Genomic DNA, 14,567 nt, shown 5'->3' on the forward strand with positions numbered 1-14,567 from the left:
GAGGGCCACGTACTTGCCACTTGTGAATACCAATTCTGTATGACACTTTTAAAACAAATTCGAAAAAACGAATCCACGCATGTAGAGGACTTACTCCATACTCGAGCACTTGGGAGTTCTTCGGCGTAAATTTGTCCGATTGAACATCAGCGACAGTCATGAAGTCCAGGGGCCTCGCTCCACAGATTGGGCAAGACTGGGTCGAATTGGTTTCTGTCAAAGTATTAAGAACTTTCCCATCAATTAATGTCATTTTCAGTTTAAAATTTATGGGGAAAACGCTGTTGCTTTCATCTGTGAAAACAAACGGCACTAAATTTTCAATTTCCGAGTCCAGTCGTTTTTTCTCTGCTCTGATATGACTTTGTGTTTCTTTTATGAATTCAATTTGTAGAGGCCTGCAAAATCGAACAGACTGCGGAGACCGATTCATCCAAATAACTCGACCTATTGAATCCACTAACTTAAGCGGAATTAGTGTTGTCACAAACAGAGACTGATCGAATGTGTCTGTGTCTGTAGGGCGAAATTTTGCTTGTAAAGGCATTGCCCAGTTGAACCGTCAAATCCATAACTGGCAATTAATGTCAAACCGGAAATATCTTTATAAACATTGAACACGTCTTTTTGTAACAGCATAATACGCTCGGCTGTGTGGCTTAATAAGTTCTGTAATGAGACAGACGCGACAGATTCTGTAATATATAGACCTTTAGGTCTGCATTTATCTATCGCTTTTTTGGCCGCGATAGTAGTTGCATGAGCAAGGAGATTGACGTCATTATTATTTTCTGCTGAAACTTCGCAAGCTAATCTATGCTTTAATCGAGAACGCCCTTCATCATAGCTTAATCGTGGCCGTCCTCCACTATTGGGGGATTCTTTAAAATAATCTGATGGCTGAAATTTCGCTTGAAAACGTAATGCAAGAAAACTTTCTTTCTGCGCCTTATACCTTGGAACTATCCGAGAGCAAATTTTTTATTCCAGCATCCACATAAGCAACAAAGTTCTTAATCCTCTTTTTTAAAGGATCCTCTATGTTTTGCTTTATGTTTCTAATTCGATGCTGCAACACAAAGTTGTAAAGGCTTTCGGTTTCGCGTCCATGTGCGAGCCAATACTCCAGCATTTCTCCATAAGATAGGTCTATGTTGTCTAGCAAAAAGTTTTTTTTTGTAAAATGGAGCAAAAACGAGCAAAAAAGGTTTATGTCATCGTATTGTAAATAAATGCAAGAACAAAACTGCGTTAATAGTTTTTATAATCCGGCACAATCCAACCTACTTTTGTTCCACGAAACACGAATAATGCTAGGCTAAAATTGTTAAACATACAATTCTACAAAAGCACATATACATAAAGACAAATCACATTAAACAAATATTGCATTAAACACTTAAATTTTACATACCTCCACTAATATTTTCCATTTTACTTTGTTTTAAAATATTAAGTAGAACTTCTGCAATCTTACTTTAAAGTGTGCTTTTATTTAGCGCGCCAAAAAGTCAACATTTCTGATCAACGAACGGCTGACTTTCAGGGCTACCAAATTTAACAGGGCTGCAATTTCAGTAACGAAATTGCGATTTTTAAATGCAACGTATATTATTCTAAGGAGATAAAATGTTTTTTTTTTCATAACTTCAAAAAAAAAAAATGGGTTTTTGCAAAAATTTTGGGCATTGGGACCAGTGTGCAGTGGAAGAACTGAATATTTTTTTCTCGATTTTTGCCATGTTCTCCAACCTTTTAAAGAAGCTACTGTTAATGTGAGCGGAGATTCTTACGTGACCGTCAGGTTAGTGATTCCTATGATCATAGATGATTAATACAAAACTAAAAGAAGCTATCATGGTTACCGCTGACTGCATCCCAACAAAAGATACCATTCTAAAAAAATTAAGTTGTTTGCTGGAGAGTTGCTTGAGAGTGGGTATAATATTTGTTTTTTTAAGATCGATGATTCTTATTTACTTTTTAAATAAAAAATAGTCTATTGTGTCTCAAATTGCTGATTATACAAATTGCCGAGACAAAGTAAAAAAAAAAACTATGCATGCAAGTCAATTTACCGCCAAAAACGACCGTTTCGTCGAAAGACATACACACATACATACATATAAAGAAATTTTACTTACCAAACGTATTGTAAGTACTTTGACTATGCTTCCGTCCACCGCCCACGCAATAAAGACTAAAGCCTTTCGAATACCAATTGGAATGTCTATTTCAAGCACATTAAAATGCATCTCGTCAGCTATTAAAAAAAAATGTGTTTCTGAGAAAAATTCCAAGTTTTTATAAAAACTAACACATCCAGTTTTTAAAGTAGGAATAGCTTTCAAATGCAAAATAATGTTTTCTAGATCAAAATGACTTTGATCCGAAAAAATGCCACTTTCTAAAATTATTCTGCTTCCCATATTTAAATAAATTCACTGATCACTTTGAACACTTTTATAAGCCTTGAACACTTTGAACACTTTTCTTAGCTTTTATATAGTCTTACATTTTCGATAAATTAGCGATCACATTGGAATTATTGGTGTCTTTGTACCCTCTTGCCAAAATACTATTTTTCAACTATTTCAAGTTTTTACAAAACAGTAAACAGCATTCCAATAAATTAACTAAAAATATTGTTATTTTTCCTAAAAACGCACATAATAAACAAAAATATAAAAAATATAAGCCCCCCGAACAACAATTTCAACAACATCATGAACTTTGTTACAAAATCCCACATTTTAAAATAAATATAAAAATAAACAAAAAATATATATATGTACATCAATTATGACAACTAAAATAAGTATTAATAAAAAATTTTAAATAAAAACATGTATTATTTTTATTACTCTTTAATAATATTACAAAAAACAAATTCATAAAGAAATCATTAAAAAATGGATATGTATTATTTTTATTAACTCTTTAATAATATTAAAAAAACAAATTCATAAAGAAATAATTAAACTTCTGTGATTAGTAACGATGTAAAAATGCGATATATCGCAGAATTTCAGAAATTTATTCGATTCTTCAGTAAGCCCAAATATTCGATATATCGATAATACCTGAATGAATTGCATAAATCTACATTCTTCAGTCAGCCCGATAGCGAGACAGTGCCTCAATTTTTAAAATCATATAAAGTGAAATTTACAAAATAGACCAGGCCCAAGAAATTACTATACACTTGAACAACGAAAATACCGTGATAAGAATTAATTCTTTTTCTGGTAATCTTTCGGGTATTGTTACTGCTCTACGCCAGCATTCTGCAGCAGTCACAAGTAAGTTAGGTTAAAGCGAGGACGGAAGCTAACTTCGGCAAGCCGAAGTTTTAATACCCTTGCAGACTTAGCCGCAATTTATGACAATAGCTTTTACACTGCGCGAAATATTCTGAAAAACATCAAATTTGAACCGATTTAACCCTATTGTTCCTATGGGAGCTATAGGATATAGACGTCCGATCGGGGCGATTTTCAAACTTGATCTGAGTACACATGTTTTAGGACAGACAGCCATGGCTATATCGACTCCCCTATTGATCCTGATCAAGAATATATATACTTTATAGGGTCGGAAACGTCTCCTTCACTGCGTTACAAACTTCTGACCAAAATTTTAATACCCATGCAAGGGAATAAAAATAAATATATATTAATATCCCAGCACGTAAATTAAAACCCATAACAATTCTAGCACCATTAACACCCATTAACACAATACCGACTATAACACCACAATCCACTCAACAAAATTTAACAATAATACCACCACCACCACCACCAACAACAACAATAGCTAGATCAACACCAATAATAACTGAAATAAAAATAATTCCACCGCCACCAACAACAACATTAACACCGCCACCAACATCTAATAATTTATCAAAAATAACATCCCCAATCCCATCCATAACCTCATCAATCCCAGCATCCTCCAATCCATCCCCAATACCTTCCTTATCCTCAACAATCCCAACAACCTCCAATCCATCCCCAATACCTTCCTTATCCTCAACAACCTCCAATCCATCCCAAATACCTTCCTTATCCTCAACAATCCCAACAAACTCCAACCCATCCCCAATCCCTTCCTTATCCTCAACAATCCCAACAACCTCCAACCCATCCCCAATACCTTCCTTATCCTCAACAATCCCAACAACCTCCAACCCATCCCCATCTGAATTAGATGAATTCGGTGAGAGAATTATGGAGGAGGAAGGGGAAAACATGTTTTATTTCTGCCTGCCATTGGACTCTCGGCAATGCAAGTATTGTCGATAAAAGTTATCCAAGCATTTGATAAGACATGAGTACTTATGTAAAGACGTTAAATTAAAAAATTGGCCAAACTGACACGTCAAAGGCAAAAGACACATGTGTACCTATTTATTTAAACTGAAATTCGCAGAGGCGCGGTTGAGAAGTACGTGGACCATTGGGAAAGCAATAGTCTACAAAGTCATCAAAATTAATGAAATAATTTATTAAAAATAACATTCCCAATCCCATCCATAACCTCATCAATACCAACAACCTCCAACCCATACCCAATCCCTTCCATAACCTCATCAATACCAACAACCTCCAACCCATCCCCATCTGAATTAGATGAATTCGGTGAGAGAATTATGGAGGAGGAAGGGGAAAACATGTTTTATTTCTGCCTGCCATTGGACTCTCGGCAATGCAAGTATTGTCGATTAAAGTTATCCAAGCATTTGATAAGACATGAGTACTTATGTAAAGACGTTAAATTAAAAAATTGCATAAACTGCCACGTCAAAGGGAAAAGGCACATGTGTACCTATTTATTTAAACTGAAATTCGCAGAGGCGCGGTTGAGAAGTACGTGGACGAGTGGAAAAGCCATAGTATACAAAGTAATAAAAATAAATGAAAACGACGATGCGAGATTTATAGAATGTGTGGATTTCCCCTCCAAAATGAGGAGGAGAAAACTTTTTGGGCTGGTAGATTTTACGAATGCCATTTCATTCCCATAAGGTAAATTTTTTAACTTAACAAAATTGTTTTAATATCTAATTTTCTCTGTTTTTTTTTTTAAACCAGTTCTTCACGACCTGCACTTTGCTAATCACATAAGCAAACAAACAAATAAAACTCTCAAACTATTTAATACTGATTATAGAAAATATTGGCGCCCAAAGACGAAGAGAAAGACTGAAAAGGGAGGCAATAGAAAACAATAACAACAAACCAGCACCGAATTAAATGATAAAAACTTTTTATTTTCTAAACACAAGTTAATCACGATGCACTCGCGAAGCGAACGGAAAGTGGTTAAAAAACACTTAAAGGTGTAGAAACGTTAAAAAAGATTTAAGTATACCCCGGTGGTTTCAATAAGAAAAAATGAAAAGTCGGAGCGCAAAACAAAAACATGACCGTTCACTGTGAAGAGCGAAAAGCTTTTGTTGTAGGGATGTCGGAAATATATCAAAATATCAATATATCGATATTTTTCCTCTTAAAAAAATGTCATCGCGATATTTTTTGGGCAAAAAAGGCGATATTGATATTTTTTGAGATGATATTTCCGATATTTATGTTTGGTCACTCTTAAACTCACCAGAAATGCTCTCAGTGGAAGAACTGAATATTTTTTCTCGATTTTTGCCATGTTCTCCAACCTTTTAAAGAAGCTACTGTTAATGTGAGCGGAGATTCTTACGTGACCGTCAGGTTAGTGATTCCTATGATCATAGATGATTAATACAAAACTAAAAGAAGCTATCATGGTTACCGCTGACTGCATCCCAACAAAAGATACCATTCTAAAAAAATTAAGTTGTTTGCTGGAGAGTTGCTTGAGAGTGGGTATAATATTTGTTTTTTTAAGATCGATGATTCTTATTTACTTTTTAAATAAAAAATAGTCTATTGTGTCTCAAATTGCTGATTATACAAATTGCTGAGACAAAGTAAAAAAAAAACTATGCATGCAAGTCAATTTACCGCCAAAAACGACCGTTTCGTCGAAAGACATACACACATACATACATATAAAGAAATTTTACTTACCAAACGTATTGTAAGTACTTTGACTAAGCTTCCGTCCACCGCCCACGCAATAAAGACTAAAGCCTTTCGAATACCAATTGGAATGTCTATTTCAAGCACATTAAAATGCATCTCGTCAGCTATTAAAAAAAAAATGTGTTTCTGAGAAAAATTCCAAGTTTTTATAAAAACTAAAACATCCAGTTTTTTAAGTAGGAATAGCTTTCAAATGCAAAATAATGTTTTCTAGATCAAAATGACTTTGATCCGAAAAAATGCCACTTTCTAAAATTATTCTGCTTCCCATATTTAAATAAATTCACTGATCACTTTGAACACTTTTATAAGCCTTGAACACTTTGAACACTTTTCTTAGCTTTTATATAGTCTTACATTTTCGATAAATTAGCGATCACATTGGAATTATTGGTGTCTTTGTACCCTCTTGCCAAAATACTATTTTTCAACTATTTCAAGTTTTTACAAAACAGTAAACAGCATTCCAATAAATTAACTAAAAATATTGTTATTTTTCCTAAAAACGCACATAATAAACAAAAATATAAAAAATATAAGCCCCCCGAACAACAATTTCAACAACATCATGAACTTTGTTACAAAATCCCACATTTTAAAATAAATATAAAAATAAACAAAAAATATATTATTATTTTTATTAACTCTTTAATAATATTAAAAAAACAAATTCATAAAGAAATAATTAAACTTCTGTGATTAGTAACGATGTAAAAATTCGATATATCGCAGAATTTCAGAAATTTATTCGATTCTTCAGTAAGCCCAAATATTCGATATATCGATAATACCTGAATGAATTGCATAAATCTACATTCTTCAGTCAGCCCGATAGCGAGACAGTGCCTCAATTTTTAAAATCATATAAAGTGAAATTTACAAAATGGACCAGGCCCAAGAAATTACTATACACTTGAACAACGAAAATACCGTGATAAGAATTAATTCTTTTTCTGGTAATCTTTCGGGTATTGTTACTGCTCTACGCCAGCATTCTGCAGCAGTCACAAGTAAGTTAGGTTAAAGCGAGGACGGAAGCTAACTTCGGCAAGCCGAAGTTTTAATACCCTTGCAGACTTAGCCGCAATTTATGACAATAGCTTTTTTTTTTACACTGCGCGAAATATTCTGAAAAACATCAAATTTGAACCGATTTAACCCTATTGTTCCTATGGGAGCTATAGGATATAGACGTCCGATCGGGGCGATTTTCAAACTTGATCTGAGTACACATGTTTTAGGACAGACAGCCATGGCTATATCGACTCCCCTATTGATCCTGATCAAGAATATATATACTTTATAGGGTCGGAAACGTCTCCTTCACTGCGTTACAAACTTCTGACCAAAATTATAATACCCATGCAAGGGAATAAAAATAAATATATATTAATATCCCAGCACGTAAATTAAAACCCATAACAATTCTAGCACCATTAACACCCATTAACACAATACCGACTATAACACCACAATCCACTCAACAAAATTTAACAATAATACCACCACCACCACCACCAACAACAACAATAGCTAGATCAACACCAATAATAACTGAAATAAAAATAATTCCACCGCCACCAACAACAACATTAACACCGCCACCAACATCTAATAATTTATCAAAAATAACATCCCCAATCCCATCCATAACCTCATCAATCCCAGCATCCTCCAATCCATCCCCAATACCTTCCTTATCCTCAACAATCCCAACAACCTCCAATCCATCCCCAATACCTTCCTTATCCTCAAATATCTCAACAACCTCCAATCCATCCCAAATACCTTCCTTATCCTCAACAATCCCAACAAACTCCAACCCATCCCCAATCCCTTCCTTATCCTCAACAATCCCAACAACCTCCAACCCATCCCCAATACCTTCCTTATCCTCAACAATCCCAACAACCTCCAACCCATCCCCATCTGAATTAGATGAATTCGGTGAGAGAATTATGGAGGAGGAAGGGGAAAACATGTTTTATTTCTGCCTGCCATTGGACTCTCGGCAATGCAAGTATTGTCGATAAAAGTTATCCAAGCATTTGATAAGACATGAGTACTTATGTAAAGACGTTAAATTAAAAAATTGGCCAAACTGCCACGTCAAAGGCAAAAGACACATGTGTACCTATTTATTTAAACTGAAATTCGCAGAGGCGCGGTTGAGAAGTACGTGGACCATTGGGAAAGCAATAGTCTACAAAGTCATCAAAATTAATGAAATAATTTATTAAAAATAACATTCCCAATCCCATCCATAACCTCATCAATACCAACAACCTCCAACCCATACCCAATCCCTTCCATAACCTCATCAATACCAACAACCTCCAACCCATCCCCATCTGAATTAGATGAATTCGGTGAGAGAATTATGGAGGAGGAAGGGGAAAACATGTTTTATTTCTGCCTGCCATTGGACTCTCGGCAATGCAAGTATTGTCGATTAAAGTTATCCAAGCATTTGATAAGACATGAGTACTTATGTAAAGACGTTAAATTAAAAAATTGCATAAACTGCCACGTCAAAGGGAAAAGGCACATGTGTACCTATTTATTTAAACTGAAATTCGCAGAGGCGCGGTTGAGAAGTACGTGGACGAGTGGAAAAGCCATAGTATACAAAGTAATAAAAATAAATGAAAACGACGATGCGAGATTTATAGAATGTGTGGATTTCCCCTCCAAAATGAGGAGGAGAAAACTTTTTGGGCTGGTAGATTTTACGAATGCCATTTCATTCCCATAAGGTAAATTTTTTAACTTAACAAAATTGTTTTAATATCTAATTTTCTCTGTTTTTTTTTTAAACCAGTTCTTCACGACCTGCACTTTGCTAATCACATAAGCAAACAAACAAATAAAACTCTCAAACTATTTAATACTGATTATAGAAAATATTGGCGCCCAAAGACGAAGAGAAAGACTGAAAAGGGAGGCAATAGAAAACAATAACAACAAACCAGCACCGAATTAAATGATAAAAACTTTTTATTTTCTAAACACAAGTTAATCACGATGCACTCGCGAAGCGAACGGAAAGTGGTTAAAAAACACTTAAAGGTGTAGAAACGTTAAAAAAGATTTAAGTATACCCCGGTGGTTTCAATAAGAAAAAATGAAAAGTCGGAGCGCAAAACAAAAACATGACCGTTCACTGTGAAGAGCGAAAAGCTTTTGTTGTAGGGATGTCGGAAATATATCAAAATATCAATATATCGATATTTTTCCTCTTAAAAAAAATGTCATCGCGATATTTTTTGGGCAAAAAAAGGCGATATTGATATTTTTTGAGATGATATTTCCGATATTTATGTTTGGTCACTCTTAAACTCACCAGAAATGCTCTCAGTGGAAGAACTGAATATTTTTTTCTCGATTTTTGCCATGTTCTCCAACCTTTTAAAGAAGCTACTGTTAATGTGAGCGGAGATTCTTACGTGACCGTCAGGTTAGTGATTCCTATGATCATAGATGATTAATACAAAACTAAAAGAAGCTATCATGGTTACCGCTGACTGCATCCCAACAAAAGATACCATTCTAAAAAATTAAGTTGTTTGCTGGAGAGTTGCTTGAGAGTGGGTATAATATTTGTTTTTTTAAGATCGATGATTCTTATTTACTTTTTAAATAAAAAATAGTCTATTGTGTCTCAAATTGCTGATTATACAAATTGCTGAGACAAAGTAAAAAAAAAAACTATGCATGCAAGTCAATTTACCGCCAAAAACGACCGTTTCGTCGAAAGACATACACACATACATACATATAAAGAAATTTTACTTACCAAACGTATTGTAAGTACTTTGACTAAGCTTCCGTCCACCGCCCACGCAATAAAGACTAAAGCCTTTCGAATACCAATTGGAATGTCTATTTCAAGCACATTAAAATGCATCTCGTCAGCTATTAAAAAAAAAATGTGTTTCTGAGAAAAATTCCAAGTTTTTATAAAAACTAACACATCCAGTTTTTTAAGTAGGAATAGCTTTCAAATGCAAAATAATGTTTTCTAGATCAAAATGACTTTGATCCGAAAAAATGCCACTTTCTAAAATTATTCTGCTTCCCATATTTAAATAAATTCACTGATCACTTTGAACACTTTTATAAGCCTTGAACACTTTTATAAGCCTTGAACACTTTGAACACTTTTCTTAGCTTTTATATAGTCTTACATTTTCGATAAATTAGCGATCACATTGGAATTATTGGTGTCTTTGTACCCTCTTGCCAAAATACTATTTTTCAACTATTTCAAGTTTTTACAAAACAGTAAACAGCATTCCAATAAATTAACTAAAAATATTGTTATTTTTCCTAAAAACGCACATAATAAACAAAAATATAAAAAATATAAGCCCCCCGAACAACAATTTCAACAACATCATGAACTTTGTTACAAAATCCCACATTTTAAAATAAATATAAAAATAAACAAAAAATATATTATTATTTTTATTAACTCTTTAATAATATTAAAAAAACAAATTCATAAAGAAATAATTAAACTTCTGTGATTAGTAACGATGTAAAAATGCGATATATCGCAGAATTTCAGAAATTTATTCGATTCTTCAGTAAGCCCAAATATTCGATATATCGATAATACCTGAATGAATTGCATAAATCTACATTCTTCAGTCAGCCCGATAGCGAGACAGTGCCTCAATTTTTAAAATCATATAAAGTGAAATTTACAAAATGGACCAGGCCCAAGAAATTACTATACACTTGAACAACGAAAATACCGTGATAAGAATTAATTCTTTTTCTGGTAATCTTTCGGGTATTGTTACTGCTCTACGCCAGCATTCTGCAGCAGTCACAAGTAAGTTAGGTTAAAGCGAGGACGGAAGCTAACTTCGGCAAGCCGAAGTTTTAATACCCTTGCAGACTTAGCCGCAATTTATGACAATAGCTTTTACACTGCGCGAAATATTCTGAAAAACATCAAATTTGAACCGATTTAACCCTATTGTTCCTATGGGAGCTATAGGATATAGACGTCCGATCGGGGCGATTTTCAAACTTGATCTGAGTACACATGTTTTAGGACAGACAGCCATGGCTATATCGACTCCCCTATTGATCCTGATCAAGAATATATATACTTTATAGGGTCGGAAACGTCTCCTTCACTGCGTTACAAACTTCTGACCAAAATTATAATACCCATGCAAGGGAATAAAAATAAATATATATTAATATCCCAGCACGTAAATTAAAACCCATAACAATTCTAGCACCATTAACACCCATTAACACAATACCGACTATAACACCACAATCCACTCAACAAAATTTAACAATAATACCCCCACCACCACCACCAACAACAACAATAGCTAGATCAACACCAATAATAACTGAAATAAAAATAATTCCACCGCCACCAACAACAACATTAACACCGCCACCAACATCTAATAATTTATCAAAAATAACATCCCCAATCCCATCCATAACCTCATCAATCCCAGCATCCTCCAATCCATCCCCAATACCTTCCTTATCCTCAACAATCCCAACAACCTCCAATCCATCCCAAATACCTTCCTTATCCTCAACAATCCCAACAAACTCCAACCCATCCCCAATCCCTTCCTTATCCTCAACAATCCCAACAACCTCCAACCCATCCCCATCTGAATTAGATGAATTCGGTGAGAGAATTATGGAGGAGGAAGGGGAAAACATGTTTTATTTCTGCCTGCCATTGGACTCTCGGCAATGCAAGTATTGTCGATTAAAGTTATCCAAGCATTTGATAAGACATGAGTACTTATGTAAAGACGTTAAATTAAAAAATTGGCCAAACTGCCACGTCAAAGGCAAAAGACACATGTGTACCTATTTATTTAAACTGAAATTCGCAGAGGCGCGGTTGAGAAGTACGTGGACCATTGGGAAAGCAATAGTCTACAAAGTCATCAAAATTAATGAAATAATTTATTAAAAATAACATCCCCAATCCCATCCATAACCTCATCAATACCAACAACCTCCAACCCATACCCAATCCCTTCCATAACCTCATCAATACCAACAACCTCCAACCCATCCCCAATCCCTTCCATAACCTCATCAATACCAACAACCTCCAACCCATCCCCAATCCCTTCCTTATCCTCTTCCTTATCCACAACAATACCAATAGAAGTAGATGAATTCGGTGAGCGAATAATGGAGGAGGAAGGGGAAAACATGTTTTATTTCTGCCTGCCATTGGACTCTCGGCAATGCAAGTATTGTCGATTAAAGTTATCCAAGCATTTGATAAGACATGAGTACTTATGTAAAGACGTTAAATTAAAAAATTGCCCAAACTGCCACGTCAAAGGGAAAAGGCACATGTGTACCTATTTATTTAAACTGAAATTCGCAGAGGCGCGGTTGAGAAGTACGTGGACGAGTGGAAAAGCCATAGTATACAAAGTAATAAAAATAAATGAAAACGACGATGCGAGATTTATAGAATGTGTGGATTTCCCCTCCAAAATGAGGAGGAGAAAACTTTTTGGGCTGGTAGATTTTACGAATGCCATTTCATTCCCATAAGGTAAATTTTTTAACTTAACAAAATTGTTTTAATATCTAATTTTCTCTGTTTTTTTTTTAAACCAGTTCTTCACGACCTGCACTTTGCTAATCACATAAGCAAACAAACAAATAAAACTCTCAAACTATTTAATACTGATTATAGAAAATATTGGCGCCCAACGACGAAGAGAAAGACTGAAAAGGGAGGCAATAGAAAACAATAACAACAAACCAGCACCGAATTAAATGATAAAAACTTTTTATTTTCTAAACACAAGTTAATCACGATGCACTCGCGAAGCGAACGGAAAGTTGTTAAAAAACACTTAAAGGTGTAGAAACGTTAAAAAAGATTTAAGTATACCCCGGTGGTTTCAATAAGAAAAAATGAAAAGTCGGAGCGCAAAACAAAAACATGACCGTTCACTGTGAAGAGCGAAAAGCTTTTGTTGTAGGGATGTCGGAAATATATCAAAATATCAATATATCGATATTTTTCCTCTTAAAAAAAATGTCATCGCGATATTTTTTGGGCAAAAAAAGGCGATATTGATATTTTTTGAGATGATATTTCCGATATTTATGTTTGGTCACTCTTAAACTCACCAGAAATGCTCTCAGTGGAAGAACTGAATATTTTTTTCTCGATTTTTGCCATGTTCTCCAACCTTTTAAAGAAGCTACTGTTAATGTGAGCGGAGATTCTTACGTGACCGTCAGGTTAGTGATTCCTATGATCATAGATGATTAATACAAAACTAAAAGAAGCTATCATGGTTACCGCTGACTGCATCCCAACAAAAGATACCATTCTAAAAAAATTAAGTTGTTTGCTGGAGAGTTGCTTGAGAGTGGGTATAATATTTGTTTTTTTAAGATCGATGATTCTTATTTACTTTTTAAATAAAAAATAGTCTATTGTGTCTCAAATTGCTGATTATACAAATTGCTGAGACAAAGTAAAAAAAAAAACTATGCATGCAAGTCAATTTACCGCCAAAAACGACCGTTTCGTCGAAAGACATACACACATACATACATATAAAGAAATTTTACTTACCAAACGTATTGTAAGTACTTTGACTATGCTTCCGTCCACCGCCCACGCAATAAAGACTAAAGCCTTTCGAATACCAATTGGAATGTCTATTTCAAGCACATTAAAATGCATCTCGTCAGCTATTAAAAAAAAAATGTGTTTCTGAGAAAAATTCCAAGTTTTTATAAAAACTAACACATCCAGTTTTTTAAGTAGGAATAGCTTTCAAATGCAAAATAATGTTTTCTAGATCAAAATGACTTTGATCCGAAAAAATGCCACTTTCTAAAATTATTCTGCTTCCCATATTTAAATAAATTCACTGATCACTTTGAACACTTTTATAAGCCTTGAACACTTTGAACACTTTTCTTAGCTTTTATATAGTCTTACATTTTCGATAAATTAGCGATCACATTGGAATTATTGGTGTCTTTGTACCCTCTTGCCAAAATACTATTTTTCAACTATTTCAAGTTTTTACAAAACAGTAAACAGCATTCCAATAAATTAACTAAAAATATTGTTATTTTTCCTAAAAACGCACATAATAAACAAAAATATAAAAAATATAAGCCCCCCGAACAACAATTTCAACAACATCATGAACTTTGTTACAAAATCCCACATTTTAAAATAAATATAAAAATAAACAAAAAATATATTATTATTTTTATTAACTCTTTAATAATATTAAAAAAACAAATTCATAAAGAAATAATTAAACTTCTGTGATTAGTAAGGATGTAAAAATTCGATATATCGCAGAATTTCAGAAATTTATTCGATTCTTCAGTAAGCCCAAATATTCGATATATCGATAATACCTGAATGAATTGCATAAATCTACATTCTTCGAGACAGTGCCTCAATTTTTAAAATCATATAAA

This window comes from Drosophila rhopaloa, unplaced genomic scaffold (genome assembly GCF_018152115.1).
Source record: "Drosophila rhopaloa isolate 14029-0021.01 unplaced genomic scaffold, ASM1815211v1 contig_2, whole genome shotgun sequence".
Taxonomy (NCBI): domain Eukaryota; kingdom Metazoa; phylum Arthropoda; class Insecta; order Diptera; family Drosophilidae; genus Drosophila; species Drosophila rhopaloa.